The sequence below is a fragment of the Camelus dromedarius genome, chromosome 20, assembly GCF_036321535.1.
Source record: "Camelus dromedarius isolate mCamDro1 chromosome 20, mCamDro1.pat, whole genome shotgun sequence".
Classification (NCBI taxonomy): Eukaryota; Metazoa; Chordata; class Mammalia; order Artiodactyla; family Camelidae; genus Camelus; species Camelus dromedarius.
The window spans coordinates 23327309-23352434 of NC_087455.1; the positions used below are offsets into that span (position 1 = coordinate 23327309).

Genomic DNA, 25126 nt, shown 5'->3' on the forward strand with positions numbered 1-25126 from the left:
TTTCTACAATGATTCAATTTCATGAAATTCAAAACAGGTAAAACACATCTACAGTGTCAGAAGTCAGGATAGTGGTTCCCCCTGGGAGAGGCAGTGACTGAGGGGAGCAAAGAAGGATGTTAGTAATATATACTTTTTTATTTGGGAGTTAGTTATATGAGTTTGCTCACTGTTTGGGAAATTCACACTTACGATTTTATACTTTTCTGAAGGAAGTTGTACTTCAAAAACATTTTAAATTACTACTAATACTAAAAGTGATAGTAATCCCTTATTACTAGAGAGCATTTTATAATTTACAAATGTTTTCAACTCTCTCTTTAATTCACGGATTCATTCATTTATTCACCAAAATTTAGTATATCTCATATGCACGAGGGACTGTGCTAGGTGGTGCAGGCCATCTAAAAGTTACAAAGCTGTGGTTATTGGCCCCTGGGAGCCTGTAAAACTAAAAATTTGAAGACAAATCTGTAGTGAAGCAGCACTAGTGGTGATAATTTGTTGAGTGTCTCCTACACACACCAACTTTCTCCCACGTTTAACAACGTCAAGAAAATATTCTCACATCATGTTTATTTTCTTCTTTAAACACGAAGTATGATATAAAGGAAAGTATAGTGAAATTTTCCAGGAGAAAAAAAAAAGGAATTTGCTTCCCGAGGCTGTGTCTAGAAGGGCACATGTAAAGTAGAACCACGCAGGCCTGCTACGTTCAGTGATTTCACCAACTAGGTCAGAGGACCAGGGGATGGATTAAACTGGCTTACAGGCAGAGGATATAATATCACTACAATTCCATTTCAGTATTTGCTTACTTTGATTATTTTTCATGGCAACACCTAAGAGGGATAGAGTATTGGTTTAAATTTACTACCTGAAACCCAAGAATTTCAACTTTTTAAGTAAAATGCCAGTCTGAAAGAAATAGGAGGAAAGCTGTAAAGCTTGACTGTGTAGATGATAAGATGGCATAAGCATTTCCAAGAAAAGTTTAATGCTTCTACTCAACAGAATGTGGGTTTTACAAATGAACAGAACTTCCCATGAGTTAAGGTCAAAGAACATTTGTGACCATTCACATCAGTTATACAGCATTATAAATAGCATTTTCAAAAGCATATGAATGTGTTTTACAAGATTGATCCTGTATAATCCACGGAATTTTACAGATTCCCAATTCAGCAGCTTTTGCTCAGTATTTAAGTGCTTCTTTCTATTTGTTCCATGGTAACATTTGATTGATTTTTACCCATGTTTAGTCTATTCTCAAAAAACATGTATTTTACTGTGGTTTAGTCCAACACCTTGAAACAGAATGGCAGTTAATAAACTTCAGGTGAAATTGTCCACTGTAACTAAATCATTCACTCAACTTTCACAGTGTGATGTTCCAGGTGCTGTGTTCCAGGCACTGTGCAGGTCACAGATAGAGCAGTTAAATCACCATCAGTCACCTCTACAGGGGCAGGGCAGCTTCAAGCCATCATACTTTGAAGGAGCACCCCTAAATCCTGTGAGGAGTGAACACAATGTTCCAGGCACTGTGCTTAGCACTGGAAGTTACAAGATTGAATGAGACAAGGTACTTGCCTCAGAGATGCTCACAGTCCTTGGAAGAAAGAGGCCTAAGTATGTACACACCATGGGACACATGTATCATAAAAGAGACATGGACTGAATGCTAAGGGTAAAGAGGGAGCCACATGCTCTGTGTTATAAAAATCAGAAGGATTTCAAAGAAGCAATATTTGAACTGATGGTGAAGGCATAGGAAGGCTATTCAAGGCAGCGAAAACTGTATGACAAGTATAGGGGGGAAATGCAAATCAAAACCACAGTGAGATATCATCTCACACCCATCAGAATGGCTATTATCAAGAAGACCACAAACAACAAGTGTTGGTGAGGATGTGGAGAAAAGGGAACCCTCAAGCACTGTTGGTGGGAATGTAAATTGGTGCAGGCACTGTGGAAAACAGTAAGATTTCTTTAAAAACTAAAAATAGAACTACCGTATGATCCAGTAATTTCACTCCTGGGTATATATCTGAAGAAAACGAAAACATTACTTCAAAAAGATACATGCACCCCTATGTTCATTTCAGGATTATTTACAACAGCCAAGACATGGATGCAACCTAAGTGTCCGTCAACAGGTGAACAGATAAAGAAGATGTGGTATGGAATATTGTTCAATCATAGAGAAAGAATGAAATCTTGCCACTTAACGTGGATGGACCTTGAGGGTATTACACTAAGTGAAATAAGTCAGAGAAAGACAAATTCCCAAATACCATATGATATAACCCATATGTGGAATCTAAAATACAAAACAAATGAAGAAACATAGTAAAAAAGAAACAGTTATAGACACAAAGAACAAACGGGTTGCCAGAAGGGAAGGGGATGGGGGAACAAAAAGAAAAAGATAATAGGTAACTCTGTGAGGTAATGAGTGTTAATTAGTTTGCTGGTGGTGATCATTTCACAATGTATATTTATATGAAACCATCATGTTGTACACCTTAAATATATACAATTTTTGTCAATTCTACCCCAATAAAGCTGAAGAAAGATTAAAAACAAAGTATAGAGAGAGGCATCCACTCTCTCTTTCCAAGTTCCAATTTCAGAACATGAACAAGGGGCTTCAATCCTCTCAGGGATTTGGGGAGCAATTCCTTTAATTTCTCGCCCACTATATGGTATTGCAACCATGGTTGGTGGGACCGATGGGTTTGGGGAGCATCTCAGTAACAGGTGAAGCCTCAGTTCACGTGCTCACTCCCCACAGTCAGCAAGAGTGCTCCTCCAAGACATGACGACCCCAAGCTCTCCCTGCCCCTGTGGGAAGCCTACACTTATCCAGCTGCTCCTTCGGGACCAGGTGTGTAAGCTCAGCTCTGGAGGACATTGGACCCAAGGTGCCTCTTCCAATTCTACTGTATTTGTAATAAGGTTGATATCTAAATCCTTGCTTCCTATAATTCTTCTTCAGTTGCTTCAGAATCTGGAAAGCAGAACTGATGTGCTCCTCACGTGACTCTCAGATCCCAAAACAAAGACATTTCATTGTTTTGGAGTTTGTGTGTTACAAAAATGGTGGCAAACTCAGCATAAGTAATATACAGAGGAAATGATAGGGAAGACAGAATTGAAGAAGGAGCTGGAAGACAGACTGTGAAAGATATTTTAATACCATAACAAGGGAAATTTACTTTTTCTTGATGGCAATGAGGTGACTGTAGGAATCCCTAAGCAGAATAGTAAGATAATCAGAATTCTTTTGAACGTACTAATTCTAGTAGGAAAGTGATGGATTAAATAATAGCTACGATATACTGTTCATGATGACATGATCAGTGAGCTATAGTATGCCATACAGCACAATGTTTAAGCATAAAGAAGACTTGGGTTTAAATTCCTGTTCCTAGCAATGTACGTTGGTCCAGTAACTTAATCTCTCTCGGCTGAAGTTTAATCATCCTCTATATGTACAGTACCTGGCCCATAGTGTTGACTTGAAGGGTAATTAATTAAGAAACTAGATACATGCAGTTAGCAATGAATACTGGCGGCTTCTGTTAGTCCTCTAACATTTGAGATACTCGTTGTCATATCTAATGTCTAACATTTAGGGTAGTCATTAGTGCAGCAGTTCTGCTTAATTTCAACCCATGTTGTCCACCGAAGTGAATCATGAAACTTCTGAAAATACATGTGTTGAGGCCCCACCTCAAGATTCTGACTCAGTGGCTCTCTGGGGGGCCCTAAGCACTTGCATGTACTTTAGGTTCCACAGATAATTTTTATGCACAGCCACAATTAAGAATATTTAAGTAGTTGTTGCATTTCTTTACACTAACAATGAATAGAAAGGGAAAGTAAAAAATTATCCCTTTTAAAATCACACCAAAAAATACTTAGGAATAAACTAGGGAGGTGAAAGATTTATATACTGAGAACTACAAAACACTGGTAAAGGAAAATCACAGTGATTCAAAGAAATGGAAAGATATCCCATACTCTTGGAAGGATTAATATTGTTAAAACAGCCATACTACCCAAAGCAATCTACAGATTTAATGTGATCCCTATCAAATTACCCATGACATTTTTCACAGAACTAGAAATAATAATCCTAAAATTTATATGGAATCATAAAAGACCCAGAATTGTCAGAGCAATGCTGAGGAAAAAGAACAAAACTGGATGCATAACCCTCCCAGACTTCAGACAATATTACAGGGCTACGGTAATCAAAACAGCATGGTGTTGGCACAGAAACAGACATATGGGTCAATGGAACAGAATAGAGAGCCCAGAAATAAACCTACAGACTTATGGTTAATTAATCTTCGACAAAGAATATACAATGGAGAAAAGATGGTCTCTTCAGAAAATGGTGTTGGGAAAGCTGGACAACCACATGTAAATCAATGAAGTTAGAACACTCCCTCATCCTATACATAAAAATTTACTCAAAATGGCTTGAAGATGTGAATATAAGATATTACACCATAAAACTCTTAGAACAGAACACAGGCAAAACATTCTCTGACATAAATCACAGCAATGTTTTCTTAGGTCAGTCTCCCAAGGCTAAAGAAATAAAAGAAAAAATAAACAAATGGGACATAATAAAACTTATAAGCTTTTGCACAACAAAGGAAACAATAAACAAAACAAAAGACAATCTAATTTAAACAAAAGAATGGGAGAAAATATTTGCAAAGGATGCAGAAGACACGAGTTTAATTTCCAAAATACACAAACAACTCATACAACTCAATAACAAAAAAACCAAACAACCTAATCAAAAAATGAGCAGAAGACCTAAATAGACATCTTTCCAAAGAAGACATACAGATGGCCAATAGACACTTGAAAAGATGCTCAACATCGTTAATTATTAGAGAAGTGCAAATCAAAACTACAATAAAGTATCACCTCACACTGGTCAGAGGCCATCATCAAAACATCTGCAAATAATAAATACTAAAGAGGGTGTGGAGAAAAGAAAACCCTTCTACACTGTTGGTAGGAATGTAAGATGGTGTAGCCACTATGGAAAACAGTATGACATTATGGAGATTCCTTAAAAATCTAAAAATAGACTTACCATATGATCCAGCAATCCCACTCCTGGGCATATACCCAGAAAAGATGAAAACTCTAATTCATAAAGATATATGCACCCCAATGTTCACAGCAGCACTATTTACAATAGTCAAGACATGGAAACAACCTACATGTCCACCAACAGATGAATGGATAAAGAAGATGTGGTGTATAAATATATACAAATTACTCAGCCACAAAAGAGAATGAAATAATGCCATTTGCAGCAACATGGATGGACCTAGAGATGATCATGCTATGTGAAGTAAGTCAGAAAGAGAAAGACAAATATACGATCTCACTTATATGTGGAATCTAAAATATAATACAAATGAACTAATTTACAGAACAGAAACAGACTCAGACATAGAAAACAAACTTACGGTTACCAAAGGGGAAAGGGGAAGGGGGAGGGATAAATTAGGAGTTTGGGATTAGTAGATGCAAATTACTGTATATAAAATAGATAAACAACAAAGTCCTATTGATTCCAAGGCAATCTTCAGTCCCTGGCAGGAAGCTTCTCATATACTTCTTGGTGCCACAGGAACCAATCGAGGCCTGAAGGTGGAAGCAAGTAAATGCATGAAAATGGAGGAGGTGAAGCTTATGGAAGCAGGAATAGCACAAGATCTCTGATCAATAATACCAGACCACTACAAAGATGCCAAAACACTGAGAAACAAGACTAATATTAAATATTACTAAAATAAATTTATATTCAAGAAACTATGACACATGACAAAATATGTCAGAGTAATATGATTTAAAATGAAAAATGGGACATGGAGAGTAATTTCATTCATTCATTCATTCAACCAAATAACAATTCCTGAAAGCCTTCAACTCTCAACCCCTGTGCTAAGCACGAGGCATATCAGGACACAGACAGCGTCTCCAAGGATCTTCTTGTCTAGCAGGAGCACCAAAGGTGGAATTATTACAATGTGATGTATTCAGTCCCATGATACAGTTAATATCAGGGTGTCAGGGAAGACTTCCCAATGTAAAGCTTTAAAGAACTCACAGGCACTAGTTAGGGAAGAATGTAATCCACTGTGAATGAACAGCATGTTCAAGGACAAGACGGTGAAGAGGACGTGGCACATTTGAGGATTTGGAAGTAATTCAATAAGGCTGGAGCATATGTTGTGAGGTTAGGAAGAACGGAAAGTTGAAGCCAGAGAGATAGACAGGGGCCCTCTAATGAAAGGCCATGCTAAAATGTTTGGATTTTATCCAAGATATAATTTTCTCTGACTTTAAGTCATTTTAAATAATATATCCAAGGATATGCAGCAGACAAGATGAAATGGAAAACCAAATAGCACATATGAATTCAGCCATGCAATTATCCACGCAAGGTCAAATAAGAGTTCTGGTTAAAAATAAACCGGTTTAGCGAACTCTGTATTTTCTGCTCAATTCTGTTGTGAACCTGAAACTGCTCTAAAAGAATAAAGTCTATTAAAAACAAAAACACACACAAAAAAAAATGGTTTAGACCCAGGCCTGAAAATACAGGGGAGCTCCTTTTGGGGGGATCAGATACAGTTCCAAATGTTTACATCAAATTTATTTTGTCTTTTCCAGGATTTGGTGTTAAAAAATTATCTTATTTTCTTTCTCTAAATTAAAATAATTTTTACCTAAGAACAACTTCCTTTGGCACATTATAGCAGAGTGCTCCCAGAGCACTAAATAAAGATTATTGTGAACGCAATGAAAGATTAACTTTCTAAAACACACAAAAATTAAAAGAGACACAAAAATACTCTCTCAAGATAATTTTGATAAGAAAATCTAAATTGAATGATGGCTTTACACATACATCTTAAATACAGAAATATGAAGCCATTGTTACCTAAGTCCATTGTTACTAGAAGTTGGAGTTATTTGGACAAAATGCACTAGTGAAAACCCATTTCAGCAGAGGAGCCACTTCGCATCACAACAGTTATTGAAACACCTTTGAGGCACACATTTGGGCCTTAATAAAAGAAATAATAGTGTGGTCATGAACACCTTCATTCTACATGGCAGACACGACTGAAGCCTCAAAATTAGAAAAGATTCCCTGTCCCCTTTGACAGGACACTGTTGCTACGGTGATGGTCTGCTAGACTATCGCTGAGCATCCTCGGGTGGCTTTGGTTCATGGGGACAAGCTAAGTCATGTTTGAACCACCCTGCTTACACAGCAACCCAACCAAAGAAAACCCTTTACATTTAAGAACAAGTTATCCACTTGTTAAAAGAAAAAAAACTCTGTGGCTTTTGAAGCTGTCTATGTGATGAAGACTCTCAGATGATTATCTCCAGCCTCTGAGCTTCATTTCCACTCCATAGCTCCATTTCGATGCCTAATTATTATTTGACATTTCATATGACCGAAACAAACTAGTCATTTCTCCCACTCCCATCCCAACCATCACAATCACATCTTGTTCCATCAAAGTAAATTGTACCCCCATCTACTCAGTTATTCAGATCAGAAACTTTGCAATCATCACTATGTTGCCTATTTTAACTACTTTAAAACACTTATCAGTGTCTGAAATGATCTTGTTTGTCACACATCTTTTCTCTGACTCTATTAGAATATCAGATTTTGCATGGCAAAAAAGCAAACTTTCATTTACCATTATATTCCCAGCATCTAAAGCAGTGCCTGATATATAGTATAAATATTTTATTGACTGATTCTGCCTAGTCCTGTTTCTTATTTTAGAATTTTCAACAATATTTAAAGGATGTGATGTGACTGTAGACAATTTACTTTCTCTGGGCATTTGTTTCTTCATTTACAAAATAGGGGCAATTAAATAATCTATAAATTTTCCATTTATGCTAAAACTTCATAACTCTGGTCAAAGCTTACTTTAATTATAAAATATTCCTTTTCTACTCAATTCACTATGTGATTTCCATTTAACTCTTTTTTTAATGTCATATACAAGAATGTGTATGTAATCATAGTTCACAAAGCACTTTTGTTTCCATTATTTCCCTTTTTGGGGGGGGGGGTAGTTAGGTTTATTTATTTATTTAGTTAGTTAGTTATTTTAATGTACTGGGGATTGAACCCAGGACTTCATGCATGCTAAGTAAGCACTCTAACTACTGGGATATACCTTTCCCTCCTCCAGTATTTCCTTTGACACCTCAAACTCCTGGAGCATTTTATTTACTATTTCTGTTCAACAGATAAAGAACTACAGGCACGGAAAGGGTATATGAGTTGTTCAAATTCACCATGCATCTCATTTCGTTAAACCAATCTGTTATGAATAAAAGTTGTTGGCTTGGCTAATACTCTAAATATTTTCATAGCCAAAATGTAGACTCAGGAATTATAATAAATAATCTTTCTCCAAAATACATTTAATAGATATTCATCATCATATATGTGGTTTAAAGGGAGCCTAACACAGTTTTCCAGCCTTCTCAAGAGTTTTTTTTTTTAAATTGAAATATAGTCAGTTACATTGTGTCCATTTCTGGTGTATCAAGGGTTTTGATTACTTTCTGTCAGAAAAGAGAAAGTTACTGGTATGTTTGAGTTGAGTGACAAAAGTTGACTAAATCCACTCCTTGTCCATCCTGCAGTAGCATCTAATATTTCTTTCACTTGACTGTTCTTCTGAATAGAGGCATTGCCTCCAGAAAGCCCCAGCAGTGAATACGAGCACAGAATAATCAGAAATATTTGGGTTCAAATCCTCTCTCCACCATTTACTAGCTTTGTTACTGTAAATAAGTCATTGACCTCCTTTTCTTCATCAGTAAAATGTGACCACTTCTTAAGGAAAATGTAGTAACTACATTAGATGATGTAACACCTATGGTCAATTAATCTTCGACAAAAGAAGCAAGAATGCACAATGGAGAAAAGACAGTCTCCTTGTTAAGTGGTGCTGGGAAAGCTGGACAGCCATGTATAAATTAATGAAGTTAGGACACTCCCTTACACGACACACAAAAATAAACTCAAAGTGGCTTAAAGACTTAAATATAAGACAACACCATAAAACTCCTAGAAGAGAACACAGGCAAAACATTCTCTGAGAAGTAGGAGAAGGGATGACCAGAGGAAAATAACCTCCGACAATAGAATAAAATGTTTCATATATTTAACATGTGCCAAATTAAATAATGTGAGACTGGTGGGTTTCAACTATATATTCTACACTGCAAAGTTCTTCCCCCATAAATAGAAGTCCGTTGTACTTCATGCTGACCGTGTGGGCTAAGCTCTCCTGAATATGGGGAGAAGAGGAGCCAGAGGAAGGGGTGGGGGTGGGGGGGTCCAGGTAGGGCAGGAATGCTGCAGGCATTCTCCAGAAGCAGTCTTCTGTACAGAAAGCTCCCTTTAGGAGTAAAAATAAAGATTAATCTAAGGCTAAGCAAACAACAGAACAAGAAACTCACTTGGAAGAGCCTTTAGCCTGACTGCGGCGGCTGCACTTTGACCCTTAGCTACGATTGGCCAGAAGGAGGCCACCAGTTCCACCATGAAGCTCTAAGTAAGGCTGGAAGTTCTTTAAGGGGCTACCTGGGGCTCCTGGCAATTCTGAGGGAAGAAAGTACCTTCCCACCAATTCAAAAACCTACCTTCCCAGAAAAGCAGGTCGTGGGGCTGATGTATTCGTTTTGCATTTGGACTCACGAATTCGAACCGTTTTCTTCCTAGTGTTGAGGTTTCCTTCAGCCTTACCTAAAATCAATATGCAAAGTATTACCTATATTGCACTTGCTAATTAAAGAAGTCTGGGGTAATTTGTTTTGTAAGCCCAATCGCTATTATCCCCTAAGAGTTAGAAAGTGAAGGCCCACGTTTATCCCTGGGACCAGAAAATTCTGACAGAGACACCTTGTTTAGATGAGGCGCCCAAGGTCACTGGAGAAGTCAGGAAGAGCTTGTGGCTGAAGGTAAGTCTTGGCCTGGAGTTTGGGGCAGTGTTTCGTTAGCTGCCTCAGACAGGCTGTGGCCACGAGAGGGATTTTCTCAGGGAGAGGCTGTTCTGAAGTGCACCTCCGGTTCGCGCTGCGGTTTTCAGTGGTTTGCATCTCCTGCGCGGGGACAGGGTATTGGTTAACGCGGGTGAGTGAAGACCGCGAGGCGGACTCCGACCCCAGCAGCCCCTGGGATTCGCGCGGGCTTGAGAAGGAGGTCGTGAAACGCTGACCTTCCCGCCCTTAAGCCGGGCTCCCTCCGCAGGCGGGAAACCCGAGCCTCTGCAGTGCGCCGCCCCCACCCCGAGCGGCTTCGGAAACCGAGCCCGCAGCGCAGGCGGCTGGGGCCCTGGCGACTGGGACCAAGCCTGCAGGTCGGAAGTCCCCGGAGTAGGAGCGCGTCGCCGCGCCCCACCTACCGGTGCCGGCCTTTTGGTCCCTGCCCTTCTTCCCACTCGGTTTGCAGCCGCGGCCGCTCCCGGGCGGCTGCAGAGGCCGAAGGGCCGCCGCCCGGACCCGAGCGCGCGAGCGGCGAAGGCACCACGTGTCCGGCCCGGGCTGGCGCGGAAGGAGCGGGCCAGGCCAGGCTCCCGGAGCCTGAGCGCACACCCGCGGCGGCGGCGGGTCCCTTCCGCACCCGACGCCGGCCCAGGGGGGCCCCGGCCTCCCGGGCGCGCGTGGATGCCTCCTCCAGGACAGCGCGATGGGGCCCTTCTGGGAGAGAAAGGGTAAGAGCGGGCATCTGTACGGGCTCTGCGGGCAGTGCCCGCGGGCACTGGACGGCGACTGATCCTCTGGTTCAATGAGGGCCAGGCTGGGGTCTTGGAACCCTCGGACCGCCCCTTCCAGTGCCAGTAGGGGCAGGGGGGCGGGTTTCCATAGTGCCTGGGGACAAACAGAAGGTTGCGGAAATTGGGGACTCAGCAGAGGGAGGCTGAGGGGGCAGTGTCCCTATTTCACTGGTTATTGAGATGGTTGGACTGCACTCCTCGTTGCAACAGGCAAGGTTGACCAGGCCGTCGGTTTTGGGTCTCCCTTTAGTAATTGTCCTCGGGAGTGGTGACAGAAATGGTGCCTTTTAATAAAGAAGGTTCCGTAAAGAATTAATGGTATCCAGAAAGAAAGCCTCGGTAGATCTCTCCAAAGGGATGGATGGTCCAGAGTCCCCAGAGGACACTTTTCAAGTTTCTGCTGCCTTAGGGATTTTTTTGTCTGATTATTTGAGGTGAGGCGGGAGGGCCCACTTTTCATCAATACGTTGGAAGGGCTCAGTCAATGAGCTCAAAACATCCTTATGCGGAGTGGCATCCTATGCTGGATGACTTAAAGTAAGAGAGAATTGTAGAGAGGAAGAGATCTGTAGGTTATATTGGTGCCTGGAAAGAGGCTCTTAAAGCTTTAAATGGAAGGAGTTACTTCTGGCAAACTGCTTTCCTGTTGTTTTCCACTTGTTCTCCAGTGTTGAGCAAGTAGTGACATCAAGGAAAGCAGGAAACTTCACTGCTAGGTTCCTGGCAGGTCCTCTGTTCCTGACCCCAGACCTTGGGCAGCAGAAGCAAAGAGCAGCTCCAGTGTCTGAATCTTCCTTCTCAGAAAAGGAAGATTCTTCAGAATCTTCAATGTAAAGCTTCTACTGCAGCACTACCAGCTCAGATACTCGGCCAGGCACATTTTAGGGATGTTCACTTCTTCCTTCTCAAAAGGTGTCTTTGGGGGCAAAGGAAGTCAGGTAATAAGAGTGACAAGTTTTCTCTACATGTACATTTGGGAGGACAGCTGCACATGTCCCCTTGATAGATGCGTCCAAGTGAAATCATGTTTTTTACTTGCTTCAGATTTTAGAGCAGCAATACATGATCCTAATGCAGCTTTTGTTTTCTTAAGTTATGTGACACTGACATTATTTTAATGCAGAATACATTTAAAACACACTGTTCAATCCATGATGATCTTCACGTATTTAAATTAAATTTTATTAACTTGGTTTACATGCAATCTTTAAAGTGGTATCAAAATTGAGATCAGATTATTGTATGAGTTCTTAAATGCTGGTGCCCTGAAAAAAAGAAGTCCAAATTTTTGTTTTTATAGCTGAGCTACTGAGGCTGGTAGAGAGTTAGCCCAAGAGCATGAATTAGCCCCTGGCAGACTTAAAACCAGCGACCTCCTAATACCCAGTCCAGTGGTTTTCTCACATTTTAGTTAAAGTGTGTAAGAGATAAGCATAAAAGGGTAATCTTACAATTGGTCTGATTGGCAGGGCTTAGAGATGGGGTGAAAGGGTCTGTGACTATAGAAAGGTAGCATGAGGGAGATCTTTGTGATGATTGAAAGACTGTGTATCTTGATTGTGATGATGGTTATGTGAATCTGCATATGAGATAGAATGTCATAGAGCTGTACACACACTACGCTAATGTCAGTTTCCTATTTTTGATATTACGCTATAGTTATGTAAAATATAATCATTGAGGGAAAGGGAGTGAAAGCTATATGGGACTTCTCTGTACTATCCTTGCAACTTCCTATGAATCTATCATTATTTCAAAATAAAAAGCTTTTTAAAAAGTCATTTTGTAAGGACATCAAATTCCAAAGCATCCTTCTCCACAGGAGATGGCACTATTTCCAGAACTTCAGTTACTCTAGTATCCTTGACCATGTTTATCATTTCTAAATACAAATTGTAATATTCTTTACTTAATATTATTTTAATTATCACACTTTTTTTTTTATTTAGCCTCCATCTAAGGAATAATAGCCATGATATACCAGGTTTAGATGTTAGTTACATTTCTCAAGATATGTAAAAATAAAAATATGACTTCAAAAGAGGCTTATCCACCTAAAATCATCACAACACTTGATGCTGGACAATGGCAGCCTTTGGGAGGTGCTCCAGGCAGTGGTGAGGGAGGCAAGCCCAGCTCCGCACAGCAGCTTATGATCAGTGGTGCAATGGGAGAAATCTAGGTCACCCCACGTCCTGCAGCCATTGGAGAAATGACCTATCATTCCTTAGAAAAAAACCAATTTCCGTTAAGCTTTTTAAATTATAAAATATTCCCAAAATTACCTCAATTCTTTCTCAGAGTGGAGCATCTCAGTAAGTATATTTAGCTCTGTAGAAACTAGAAGCTATATTTGGTTTTTATTTCTATAATTTATGACAGTGATTATTCAAATTGTCTCCCAGGCTTAATCACCAAGTCGTCTGTGTGTGGGCTTTTTCTGTCTCTCTTCTCAGAGTATGTTAACTTGTTTTTCTTAAACTGGATGGCCTTTGGTTTGGTGTAGAAATCCCTTTGAAAAAATCCACGGATGAGTAAATCTTGGCATTCTCAAAGTGAATTTTTAAAAGCGATATGAAGAAAGATAGGTATGTAAGTATGGAAGGACCATAACAGCATTATTACAATGCATTCCTAAAAAATACTTTTAAGGAACTTTAACTCATTGTGCCTCTGCTGGTTCTAAAATGAATCGTTTATGTTGGTTCATTCGGTTAGGTATTATATTTATATTAAGTTTCTGACCATTAAACTTCAGTGAGAATGTTCACTCATCAGAAAGAAAAAAAAAAAACAAAAGAAAACATTTTCCTATAACAATATGTGGGCTCCAACGCATTCTTCAGGGCCGTAATTTTTTAATTTAAATAATTTATTTTCAAGCATTAAAATGATCTATGGCCTTGTTCTTAACTTTGCTTCTCAAGAAACATAGGCATGCCTCTTGGACAACTGAAAAATATCTTCCTAAACCTACCAACCAGCAAGATCCAGATGCGAGGGGAAAGAATAGTGGTTCTGTGACTGAGTCAACAGAAGGAGAAATAGTCAGTCACAACTTAAATCCCCAACTGATTTCTGACCCTTCATTTTTTTTAAAAAAAAATTCAAATTATCTACAAAATCAGATGGGATTATTTTGAATACGTGATAATTTTTTAAAGATCATTTTTCTTACCCCTTCACCAATATGGGTAGAAAAGCCAGAAATTGTATTAGAATAGACTCATTCATAGGTCTCTCCTAGACTGCACCATGTTTGCCACCTCATTTGGGAATTGCAGTTTGCCAAAGCATGATGAGATTTAAAAACAAAGATAAGATGTTTTTCCTTAGGAAGAGTGATACTGATGTTGGAATGACAACTGCCAGGTGTCGGATGATTTCATCCTCTTCTCTAATTTGTTTAGTTTATGGAAGGCTGATCAAAGAGAAGGTAGGATGTTTGGGCTGCTCAGTTACCAAAGTTTGTAAAATGTTGGTGCATTAGGAGTGTGATCGTATATCTCAGGCTGTACCTGTTGACTCTATATCCCATCTAGTTTAGCATTTTGCCCTAGCAGAATGACAGGTGCATAATAATAAATATTTTAGAAAGAAAATTTAAATTAATATAGAACTTTTTAGCTAACAACACCCATTTGTTACAGTGTAATGTGTTTTTCGCTTACAATAATTTCATGTCCTATGCTGAATTTTGGAGGAAAACTCCAGAATGAAGTTAGCACACAAAAAGACACATTCATAGAGTGCCCATGTAACTTAATATCCAAACAGGACAAAAATAGATTGCAAACTCCTTAAGAACAGACATTTTTGTTCCTATTGCACTGACAGCACCTAGAACAGTGCTTGGCAATAGTAGGTTTTAAATTAATATTTTTAAATGAATGAGCGAATAAAAGAAGATGTGTGTGTGTGTCTGTGTCTGTGTATTCATATTTATGAGAAAATATTAACATTAAATTTAAAATTCAGCTCTAGGTTGCTTTTCCATATGGCCTTTGGAATTGCCAAATTATGGTTAAAATGAGTGCTTCTAGTATAAGGACTGCCCATGCCATCACTGGGAAGATCCAATTTTCCTTATATTGAGATTAAATTTGAACTCATCTAAATGTAATGTCTGTATTGTCACCCAACCAGAAATTCTCGATAATGGTATATGAAACCCTTTCAGATGACTCCACAAGGTCCGTATGCTTTGCCACGTGTCCCAAGCTGGCAGCCTAAGGGTCAGATGCATTCTGCAGATGTATTTTGTTTTGTTTTAAAAATCAGAAAAAATATTCATTAATAAAAAGTTGAAGTTAAATTTTTTTAAAAATGATGATTCACATAAAAATCCTGATTTCTGGCTTTTCTGGGAAAATAATATCATTTAGAGCTGAGAGAGGCAGCTGGGGCACAATCTTTTCTATTCACAGTGCCCATTACCATCCCATTTGGTAGTACACTGGGCCATGTAGCTCATTTGTGTTCATTGGCTGGCTAAGTAAACTTCTGAGTTTGTGACTTCTGTCCTGACCATGTCTCAGATTTACTAGTCTTAACCCTATCCTAAAAAAAACCAAGACCAAACTGAAAAACTAGGCTTACTAAATTATATTATGCTTTGGAGACCAAGCTGTTCTCCGAATATTACTTTTTTTTCAAGTACTCAGAAGCCATCTTTTTGTTAAGTTGTGTCAGAAAATTGCCTAATATTTTATTTTGACCTCACCAGTGTTTTAGAGACTCTTCCTTCTCTCTAATTTTTGAAAATCAAAACTATATGCTTCATTTCTGGATTGCTATCCTCTCGGCATCTCCCTTCATCTTCAGATAACAGTGTTGACAGTGTTATCATAATTCTATTTGTAAAAGATGAGTTTAGAAAGCTTAGGACGTAGTTTGTCAAATCAACTAAATGCCTTAAAAAAAGCTGGTAGCCTGAGCTTTAGTATCCTTTACAAAGTTTTATTCTATGCTTTTTAGACTGGACATCATTTGACTTGAAGGAAAAGCAGAAGAGTAGCTACACAGTTCTGCCTTCTCTTAGTCATCCGGCAATATTAAATGAACCACAACAAGCAGTGGGTGTACACTTTAATTTCTCTTCTCCCTTCAAACATAATTAAAGTGAGTAGTTCTCTCATTCTTAATATTTTCACAAGTCACAGTTCAAAATTAGACTTCAGTCTTCCTGTTACTATGAACCAAAGTTTTGCTGTATCAAATGTTCCTGAGAGCAGAACCTTGAATATTTCAATTTTTCACATGATAGTAATAATATGTATTATCATAATATTTAGATCCAATTTAAAATTGATTAAACACCACTGTTTTGTCTGATACATGGTGATGATGTGAGGGAGAGATTACAAAAAAAGAATATCCTGAGTGACCCCTCTCAGTTGAATCTGTAAGATGAATACAGGAAGGGAAAGAAGTGACAAGTTATCTGTTTCTCTGAAACTAGGGAATAAAATATGAATTTAGTCTCAGAAGTGCACATATTTTCTATTCCCTGAAGAAAACTGCAAACCTTTGGTGACCCAACCACAGACAGTTACCTGAGTTTAAAACCATAAAAATCAATTTAAGTTCAACTTACTAACACTGAGCATTTACTTCCCAAGGGCAGAGCTGACATCTATTGTAGTACAAATGAAGAATGGAGTGGAAAGTAATATTAACCTGTCCTCTCCCTTCTTCCTGGGTTTAACCTGTGCCCAGGGAAACTCAATTCATAATTTCATCAATTTCACACCATTAATACACATTAAATTAGCTTTAAAAGGTATGGTATAGTAGTCTGAGTGAGTAGGAGCCATTAAACCTAATGACACTTAAATGCATTTATCACACAGTGATGCATGTCTTTAAAAGGGCCATTATGTTTTTCCGTAAGATAGAAGGGGTTTGGAAGTGTAAACTTTGTATTATCCAGCTGAACGTTCTTTAGTATTCATTTGGTCCTTAAAACATATTAAAATGGAAGATGGCTACCATGAAGTTATTACATTTTAACTTAAGGGGACTGTTTCCTGTACCACTCGTAAGGCTGAGTGTTTTTTTGGTGCTTTGTCCATGGTGCTGAAACCCACCACAGGGTCAGAGAAAAGAGAAGTGTTGGTATTTCTTTCAGGTAACGACTTAGAAGAATACAAATATTGACTTAGAAATGAATGTATAGTTCAACTTTATAATCAGCATAGCAAGAAAATTTGCGCATATTACAAGTTTGTTTATGTGAATAGTGTGCAAAATGATGGCTGAATTGACAAATATTTGTTTTTAACCTATTTAAGTACAGCTTGGGAATTTTTATCATTTTGCTCCTACACTTCCTTTGTTCATTAAAGTGCACCAATTGCAATAATTTTAAAAGTTGTCAATTTATATTGTTTTCCAAAAGCTTGCATTTTGGATTTTCTTAAGCCTAAAAATGCTTTCTCTTTGACTTTTTATTACAATAGACACTTTGGGCATTCTTCATGCAATTTCAAACCACAGGAAAAACTATGCATCTTCAAATAATGGACCAATATTTGAATTACCTGTTATAAGTATTGAGAACATTTATTATCAGTTACCATTTAAGTCAATAAATATTTAATACATGTAATTATAAGGATTACAAAGAATTCGGATATATGGCTTTTAACCCCAAAAAACTTAAAATTTTATACATGTAAAATAACATAAGCAGTATATATCATTAAATTTTAAGCTCCTTGAGGGACTGGATCTGCTTGACATTTTCACTGCTTTGTCTCTAGTGTGTAACACAGATCCTAACACATAGTAGATGCTCAATAAATATTTGGTAAATGAATTAGAATGTGAGTGAATAATTAAGTGCAAAAAGAGCTAGAATTGTGGTACCAATCAGATGTTACTGATTTAAAGTACCTTCTTTAGAAGGTGCATGCATTCTCCAGTTATCAAGTTACAGAAACTGATGAACATTTATCTGTTTTTCTCAATGCACTAACTTACCAAGGGGAAAAAAAATGACTAAGAACATTTTAGTGTGCATTAAATGTGAGGCATTTTTAAAGTGCTTACCTGTGTCACTTCACTACAACTATTCTCTTTTTGCAAATGAGGAAAGTTAAAATGACTTTCTTAAGTAACCCAGTCAGTAGTTAGTAATGCAGAATCAAAACTCAGAACTAAGTCTGAGCTCATGATCATTAGTTTATCAAAGCCCCAACCTATTTTTGAGCATTCAAGCGCCTTTGTAAATTCCAAGTCATCATATAAATTGCAGCTCTTTGGAAATCTTTCTCTCGACCTGTTTATATACAGTTTCTTGCCTTCACTACGTTCCTTTTCTAGCTGTCAGTGAAGAAGTCACTTTTCTTCCTCTGTGTAGCTGGCAAATAGGGAGGTTTATTCATAGGAGAAAGCACAAAAGCCAGGATCCGAGGGATCCTTTGGGCTTACAAAGAAGTAGAGAAAGAAGTGATGCAGTTGGAAAAAAAAGTTAGGTCTCTCTACCCTGTGATCCCAGTTGAGAATGTTTGGGGTAGGGGGTAGCTATAGAACAGTGATAATTTTCTGGCTGCTGCTCTGTTTTCTCTTCTTTTTGTAGTGAAGTAGCTGCGGCATGAGGTTCAGGCCAAAGTCTTGAGGAAAAATGTTCCAGGCAAAAAGACTCTTTTTTTCCCCAATAAGACCAATATCAAACATCCCGGGAGTGTAGACCAGTTCTTTTTTATACAATTATATTAAACTTATTTACAGAAGTTTCATTAAGAAATCTGTTAGGTCATTTTCTCAGACTACTTCCCGATCTAATATTTCTTATACTTATGTTGCATTTTTGAAATCAAAACTTTTAAATCCAGCATCTTTTATTTAGCTGTCACCACTAATCGTCCCTGAAGTTTGTCCAGGAAATTTACCAACCATCTTGAACTCAACTCAAAAGTCATGATGTTGATCACTTTCCATAAAAGAGAACTAGGAAAATAGATTCAGTAGAGTAGTTGTATTAAACACACACAATCCTTGCCATTCATAAAAATTGTATTATGACATCCAGCTAAGAAACTTTAAAAATGAAAATTGAATGAAACCCAATAGTGCCAAAGACATTCCATGTCCTGGCAATACCTAAACGCTCATTCTCTTCATTGGAAAAGGCAAAAGCAACCTGATTTTCCTTGCTGAAATGATGAAAAGTTATGCATTAGATGAGGTGACTGGTATATGATCGATGTGCTCATCAGTTAGTATCTACAGAAACTTGTAAATTAAAGATATGATGGCTTGATCACTTGCTCTAAAGATTTTGGCCCCAGTCATTGAACTTCGCAATCTGTTATCCAATTTTCACATATAAAGAGAGGAAAATACACTTCATCAACTGTACAAACAGCGATGAGAGAATGAAAGAGTAGAAAACTAACACGATGGTTCTTGAGTTGTTCAAGCTGTACTTCCAGCCAAACTGATCTTATGACTGACACACTTCCCTCCCTGTGCACTCTTTTCTTAGAATAACTCATCCTAGAGGTCGTGAAAGAAAGTCATGGACTGAACCTCAAGAAAATGGGCAAACTCTCCTAAATCCCTCCGTAACAACAGCAGGTTCTTATCAAGGTGAAGAGAATGTAACACCCTGTAAAACGCCCTGATTGTTACCACTTTTTCTGTGCCATCCAGTTTTTCTATAAAACCTCAAGACCCCAACCCCAAGATGGGCTCACAGTCTTTAAGACACTAGCCTGCTGTGACTCCCTTTGCCTGGCAAAGCAATAAAGCTATTCTTTTCTATCCTCCCAAAACTCTGACTCTCAATTTGGCTATCAGGGTACAGAGACTGGTATTTTGGCAACAAGAACACATAAAACATTTTAAAATTCTTTTTTTAAAAAATTGAGGTTAGATAGTAATCCTTTGCTTTACATTCCTCCAGTATAATAAAAACAGCATTAAAAATGATTTGAAATTAAACTTCTCCTATACTTTAAAACATATGTTAACACATGAATAAATTACACTGTTAGGTTTTTTCCTTTTCATGACCTTAACTTTTTCATTGCATTTTTTCATCCCATTATGCTATGCCTTGCTCTTTATTTCACTGCCCTAAGGAATTTTTTTTCTCTTTTTACCTACCTGCTTCTATCTGCCAATGAAAATTTTGCACACTGGGGAGAAGAATGAGGTAAAAAAAAAAATTCAGATACACATCCTTGACTTCCTTAATGGACGTTCAGGAGAAGTGGAAAATTTCTTTTCTCAATGTCTCTAATATGTCTTTCAAAGGAGATGAGACAGCATTAATGTGACCACAAATTTCCAACTGCTAAGATGTACACATTCACTGTGTACAGGCTTGTTTTACTGGTACGCAACAGAGGTCCCGTCTCTGGGACTTACTTTTTTTCTCCATCAGGATATTTAAGCTGGAATCTTTGTCAGACTGCATCAGTGTTTCCAGAGCAAGCAGGAATGCAAACTGCGCTTTTAGCATTAGCATTCTACTTAGAACAAAGGGAGGCGCCCGGAAGCACTACACACCAGTGCAGATTCCTCTGGTTTCCCTGTAGAGGGTAGCCACAGCCATCTGAGTCTTGGGTTCATTTAAGCACATCTCCAACTCTTGGCTCCAGACCTGAAGCTTCATACAGCTCTTTATATTTGCTGGAGCCAGTGATTCCCAATAGGTAAGTGTGCTTGTGGTGATGAGGGAGGAATATTTGTTTTGCTGGGGGGTGTATTTGGGGTCAAAGATTTGTCAAAAAATATTAAGGAAGCTATGGTTAACTAAACTGCATTTTGTAAAATGTTGCTGATTTTTCTAGAGAAAAAAATTTCTAGTTCTAGAGTTGTAAGGAATCTGGAGAAAATATAAGTTTCCAGTGAGCATTTAAAAAGCAAAGAATTCACACTGCCTGATTTATGATTCTTACAAAGAAATTTCAAGTCCTGTCTTATAAAAATGTACCCTAATTTTTCAGTTTGGTAGAATGCAGCTTTCCTTTCATCAAGCCATATAAAATCACTTCCTATGTTCTTCACCATGAGTATCTCCGATCTGGTTGACAAGGAGAGAACTACTAACTAGAGTGGCATGTAGCCATTTCTACAATTGCCAACTAGAGGGCATTTGAGTGAGTGACTGAGTTTCACTGAGATTCTATCCAGGGTTTATACAGGACTCAATCATTTTATGCTGCAGGTTTTGCTTTAGAATGTAACTGAGAAATAATGCTCTCGATCTGGAAGCATTTTGACTAAATTAATTTGAATGTGATGCTAGTTGTTTTGAGGTTGTACACACTGAATGCTTCTTTAGCCTGTGAGAGTTTATATATGCTGTCCTGGTTGGGAGCTGTCACAGATTAGAGGAAAAGTGTCTTTCTGCTGTTAAATAGAAGTGCTGTATTACTTGGTGCTGAACTATCTAGTATGCAGAGTTTCAAAAATAGCTACCATGAATTTCATAATCTGATGTACAAGTTGATGGAGATTCTTGCAGGTGAAACTAGATATAAATACAGCTGTTTTCCTATAGGCGCCAATCCCAGTTGACATTAAGTGGATGCCAACTAAACTCCCACCTCAGCAAGGGGGGAAAGGGTTATTTCCTGCTGCCCTAAAGCAGCTTTCTCTCCAGTTAGGTTTATACTGTTTTTACAGAAGTTCAGAAATCTATCCCAAAGGGATGGTGATTATAGTTACTGTCTGAGTTATCTCATTGCTCATAACATAGAGAGCTGTCATACTTGTGCTGTGCCTAATTCTTCACACACACCTGGTACCCCAAGCCTCATCTTATTTGAAGTCACATGGGTATAATAGCAAAGCAACTGCAAAGGAATGGTGCCCTTGTTGTGGACGGAAACTAACAGCAATGTTTTCCAACCTTAGCTGTACGTTAGAATCACATGCTGGGCCCTGGGCATTATCTGTTTTTTTTTTTTTTTGTTTTTTTTTTTTTTTTTTTTGAGTTTCCCGGGTAATTCTAAGATTTAGTCAAGGTTGAGAACCATTGCTTTAAAAAGAATTATCTTCCTGTATAATTTTTAAAGTCCTTTGTAAATGATCTCTTGTCTTCTACGGACAGCAATATGAGATACTGGAGTGATTTATCTACTTTTGAGGGGACGGGGAGGGGGTTGTCAAGTTTAATCCAACAATCTTGAGTTACAGGGCATGATGAGTAAAATTTGTAAGGGTGCAAATGTACTTAGCTTTGAGAAGGCAAAACAAGATGTTTCGTTTAAATGCTGATGTTTTTGAACTCAGATATGGAAAAGAAAAATGAAAAAGGGTGTTCAGTTTTACTTTTCCATATTTCAATATATCGATAACTAAATATACAAAGTAGTGTTTTGAGTTATTCGGCAATGTTTATCACATGTCTGTCCCTGAGATCCATTTCAGTCTGTAGTTTGGGAAACACCCCGGCCAGTTTCCTCGTCTTGAACAAAAGGCTAGTACTTTACTTAGAGGGCTCCTGAAAGGGTGGAAGGGATGATGCGTGTTAAGATGTCTAGTGTGGTGCCTGACACACAGCAGATGCCTTATCTAAGTTAGTTAGTCTTCCCCTTTCTTCTTCAGCTTATGAATTTTAACATTAATAAATCCTAAATTAACCTTCAGGTATGAAAAAACCACTATGTCACGTATAGTATGTTAATTCCTCTGTTATTTTTTTAGATGGATTAATTCAAAGCTTTGCCTGGACTGTTGCTATTTGCCTGTGTATTTCTTTGTAATTCACTTCAGAATAATTAAAGGAATTCAGAGTAACTAAGAAATCATGCAGAAAATGCAAGGTTTATTAGTTTGCCCAAACGTTGTTAAAAGAAAGAAAAGGGAATGACTGAAATACATCCTTATTTTGGTAACGATGGCAAATCTACTGCAGAAAGCATTTCCAGTTATATGAGTGCTCTCATATTTTTTTTGAAAAGGTTCCAGGTATTGATTTGTATATATTATTTGAAAGTGTCTTTTAGTTTTGTGAAAGACCCTTGTCATTTGTTGACAAAAGTTCTTTAAAAGGCTTCCAACTCAAATCTTAACTCTTATGTATACCTCTTGCCTCTATCCAACCGAACACATGCTTCTAGCTTCTATTTTCCTTTTTCTTCCCTGACGGAGAGGGAAAGAGAGAGAGATTTTTCTGCAAAGTATACGCTGAGATCTTAGCCAATTTAAATGCTGATAACAACTGGCTGCTGCCAAAGCAATCCACTAAATGCTAAACTGACACACTCTTAATTATACAGAAAACCTCATTCCCTCTTGGGTACCATGTCCACAGCTCAGTTTAGTAAGAAAATATTTAAGTCATTTTTAATCATACAACGTCCTTACATCAAGCTATCAATTTTAATACAGAAATGATTTACTTTTTTCCGTTTGAGTTGAATTCTTGATGATTTATGTTCTGTGTATGAAAAACGCGACACTGTATTGTGAAATTGGAGTTAGACAACTGCTACAGATAACTGAGACCCCAGAGTTAAAGTTGTTCAACTACAGTTTATTAAATACACAGCAACCTTGAAATGACAGACATTTGAAACATCCTTTATCATAATGATAACCAACTACAGGAAAACTTAATTTATTCATGTCAGTAATTGTTATCCCGAGATAGCAACTATTAATCGATCTCAGATATACACAGAAGTCGGTGCGAGAAGAGCTTCTTCTAAAGTTCGTTTTTGTTTCTGTTTTCTTTTTAATATTTCACTTATGACTGAAATTAAATAGATGGTTCCGGGTAAAAGTACAATCTAATATTAAGGGAAAGAAAAAGGTTTTCATTGCTATTCTTAAGTTATATAGTACATTTTAGCACCCAATTTATTAGTTTATTTTGACTTCATAAATGAGTTTTTCAAAAAGGTTTACACTAATAGCTCCTTTTTAATTCAAGTAAGGGAGGAACATGCTATCCTCATTTAAAACTTAAATATTAATAAAGTACCCACAGCATCTTCAATGCATATTAATTAACTCATCAGCCTAAATAAGCTGTCCCTTCTTGCAAGAAGCACAAATCCAATTTATATAAGTAAATAAATAAGTGACATGAACCCTCCCTAAATTGAATTAAAAAAGGTTTTATTTCTATATTTCAGAAAATAACATTTCTGAAACCCATAAACAAAACTAGTTTGCAACTTTTCAAATGCTTTAATTACTTTTCAGTTATTTTAGGGTAAAGTGACACTGGCCTAATTCGTGTGGCCGAAAATTAAATTCCAGTGGAACCTGGTACCCACTGGAGCTGTAAGAATATATCCGAGGAAGGCCGTCTGCCGTCTTCATTGAGTCCCTCCAGCCCCCAGTGAAAGAGATTCTTTGAGGTTCAGGCTATGTGTACTTCTCGGAGGACACATCTGAGAGGATGCTCTGTGTGTGTACATTTCTTTCTATCTCTAATAGTATGGATGATGAATATGAAGCTTATGAAATATGCACTCACATAGCCTTCCTCCCTTTTTAAGAAAACACTCTGCCACACCCATGATAGGGAGAAAACCTGAGAAGTCTGAAATAAAATTTGTCTTGAACTTAATATGACTTTACCATAAAGAATGGTTTTCTGCATATAAATTTGAGTTCACTCTATCAAAAGGAATTATTATGAGGGCAAGAAGCAACATTACATGTGAAGTCAGGATTTTCATACTGTATTACTACACTATAGATTGCAAAGAGCCAGGAGCTGCATCTAGAAGATTTATAATTTGAGAGATGTTATCTCAATCAGTTCTTTAAAAAGAACCTGTAAGATTCTTTCACCTGTGTCAGCACAAAAAGGAGAAATTCCTTTTTAAAGACTTCCTTTGATACCTACATATAGAAACTCTCTCTCTTTTTAGAGATAAATAGAAAGAAAATAATTTCTTTATACCTGGAATGATAATATATATGGAAGAAAAAAAGGAAGGGAAGCAAAGGAATTTTTAAAAAAAGGAAAGAATCAGAGTTGTTTGCTAAAAACTGATATCTTGGCAGAGATAAGGCAAATGTTCTTCAATTTAAATTTTTATTTAAAGATATTATATTTAAGCACTGATGACAGACATGAACCACCATTTATATCTTCATTCAATAGTACTCACAAAGCCAAAAAATAATTGTACAACAGGCTCATTAAAAATAGTATTATAGGAAAAACATCATAGCAAGGGTCAAGGGGCATTTAGAAATTAAATGAGCTAGTATACATGAAAATGGTTTGTAAAGCTAAAATATATTAGGTAATATTATTAAAGTTGTATTTTCCT

The 25126-nt window shown here is 37.7% G+C and overlaps 1 protein-coding gene across 3 annotated transcripts in view; it reads left to right on the top strand.

Annotated features, from left to right (window-relative positions):
* The first annotated feature begins 10209 nt into the window (after positions 1–10209).
* SYBU (syntabulin) overlaps positions 10210–25126 on the top strand; it is a 104508-nt gene continuing 89591 nt past the window's right edge. Inside the window, exon 1 of one of the 3 annotated variants that reach the window (XM_064476891.1) lies at positions 10210–10228. The gene's annotated coding sequence lies outside the window, so the exon portion shown is untranslated. Of the gene's footprint in view, positions 10229–10410; positions 10809–25126 lie in introns of those variants that run through there. The other 2 variants (XM_031439510.2, XM_031439507.2) reach the window with 2 other exon arrangements.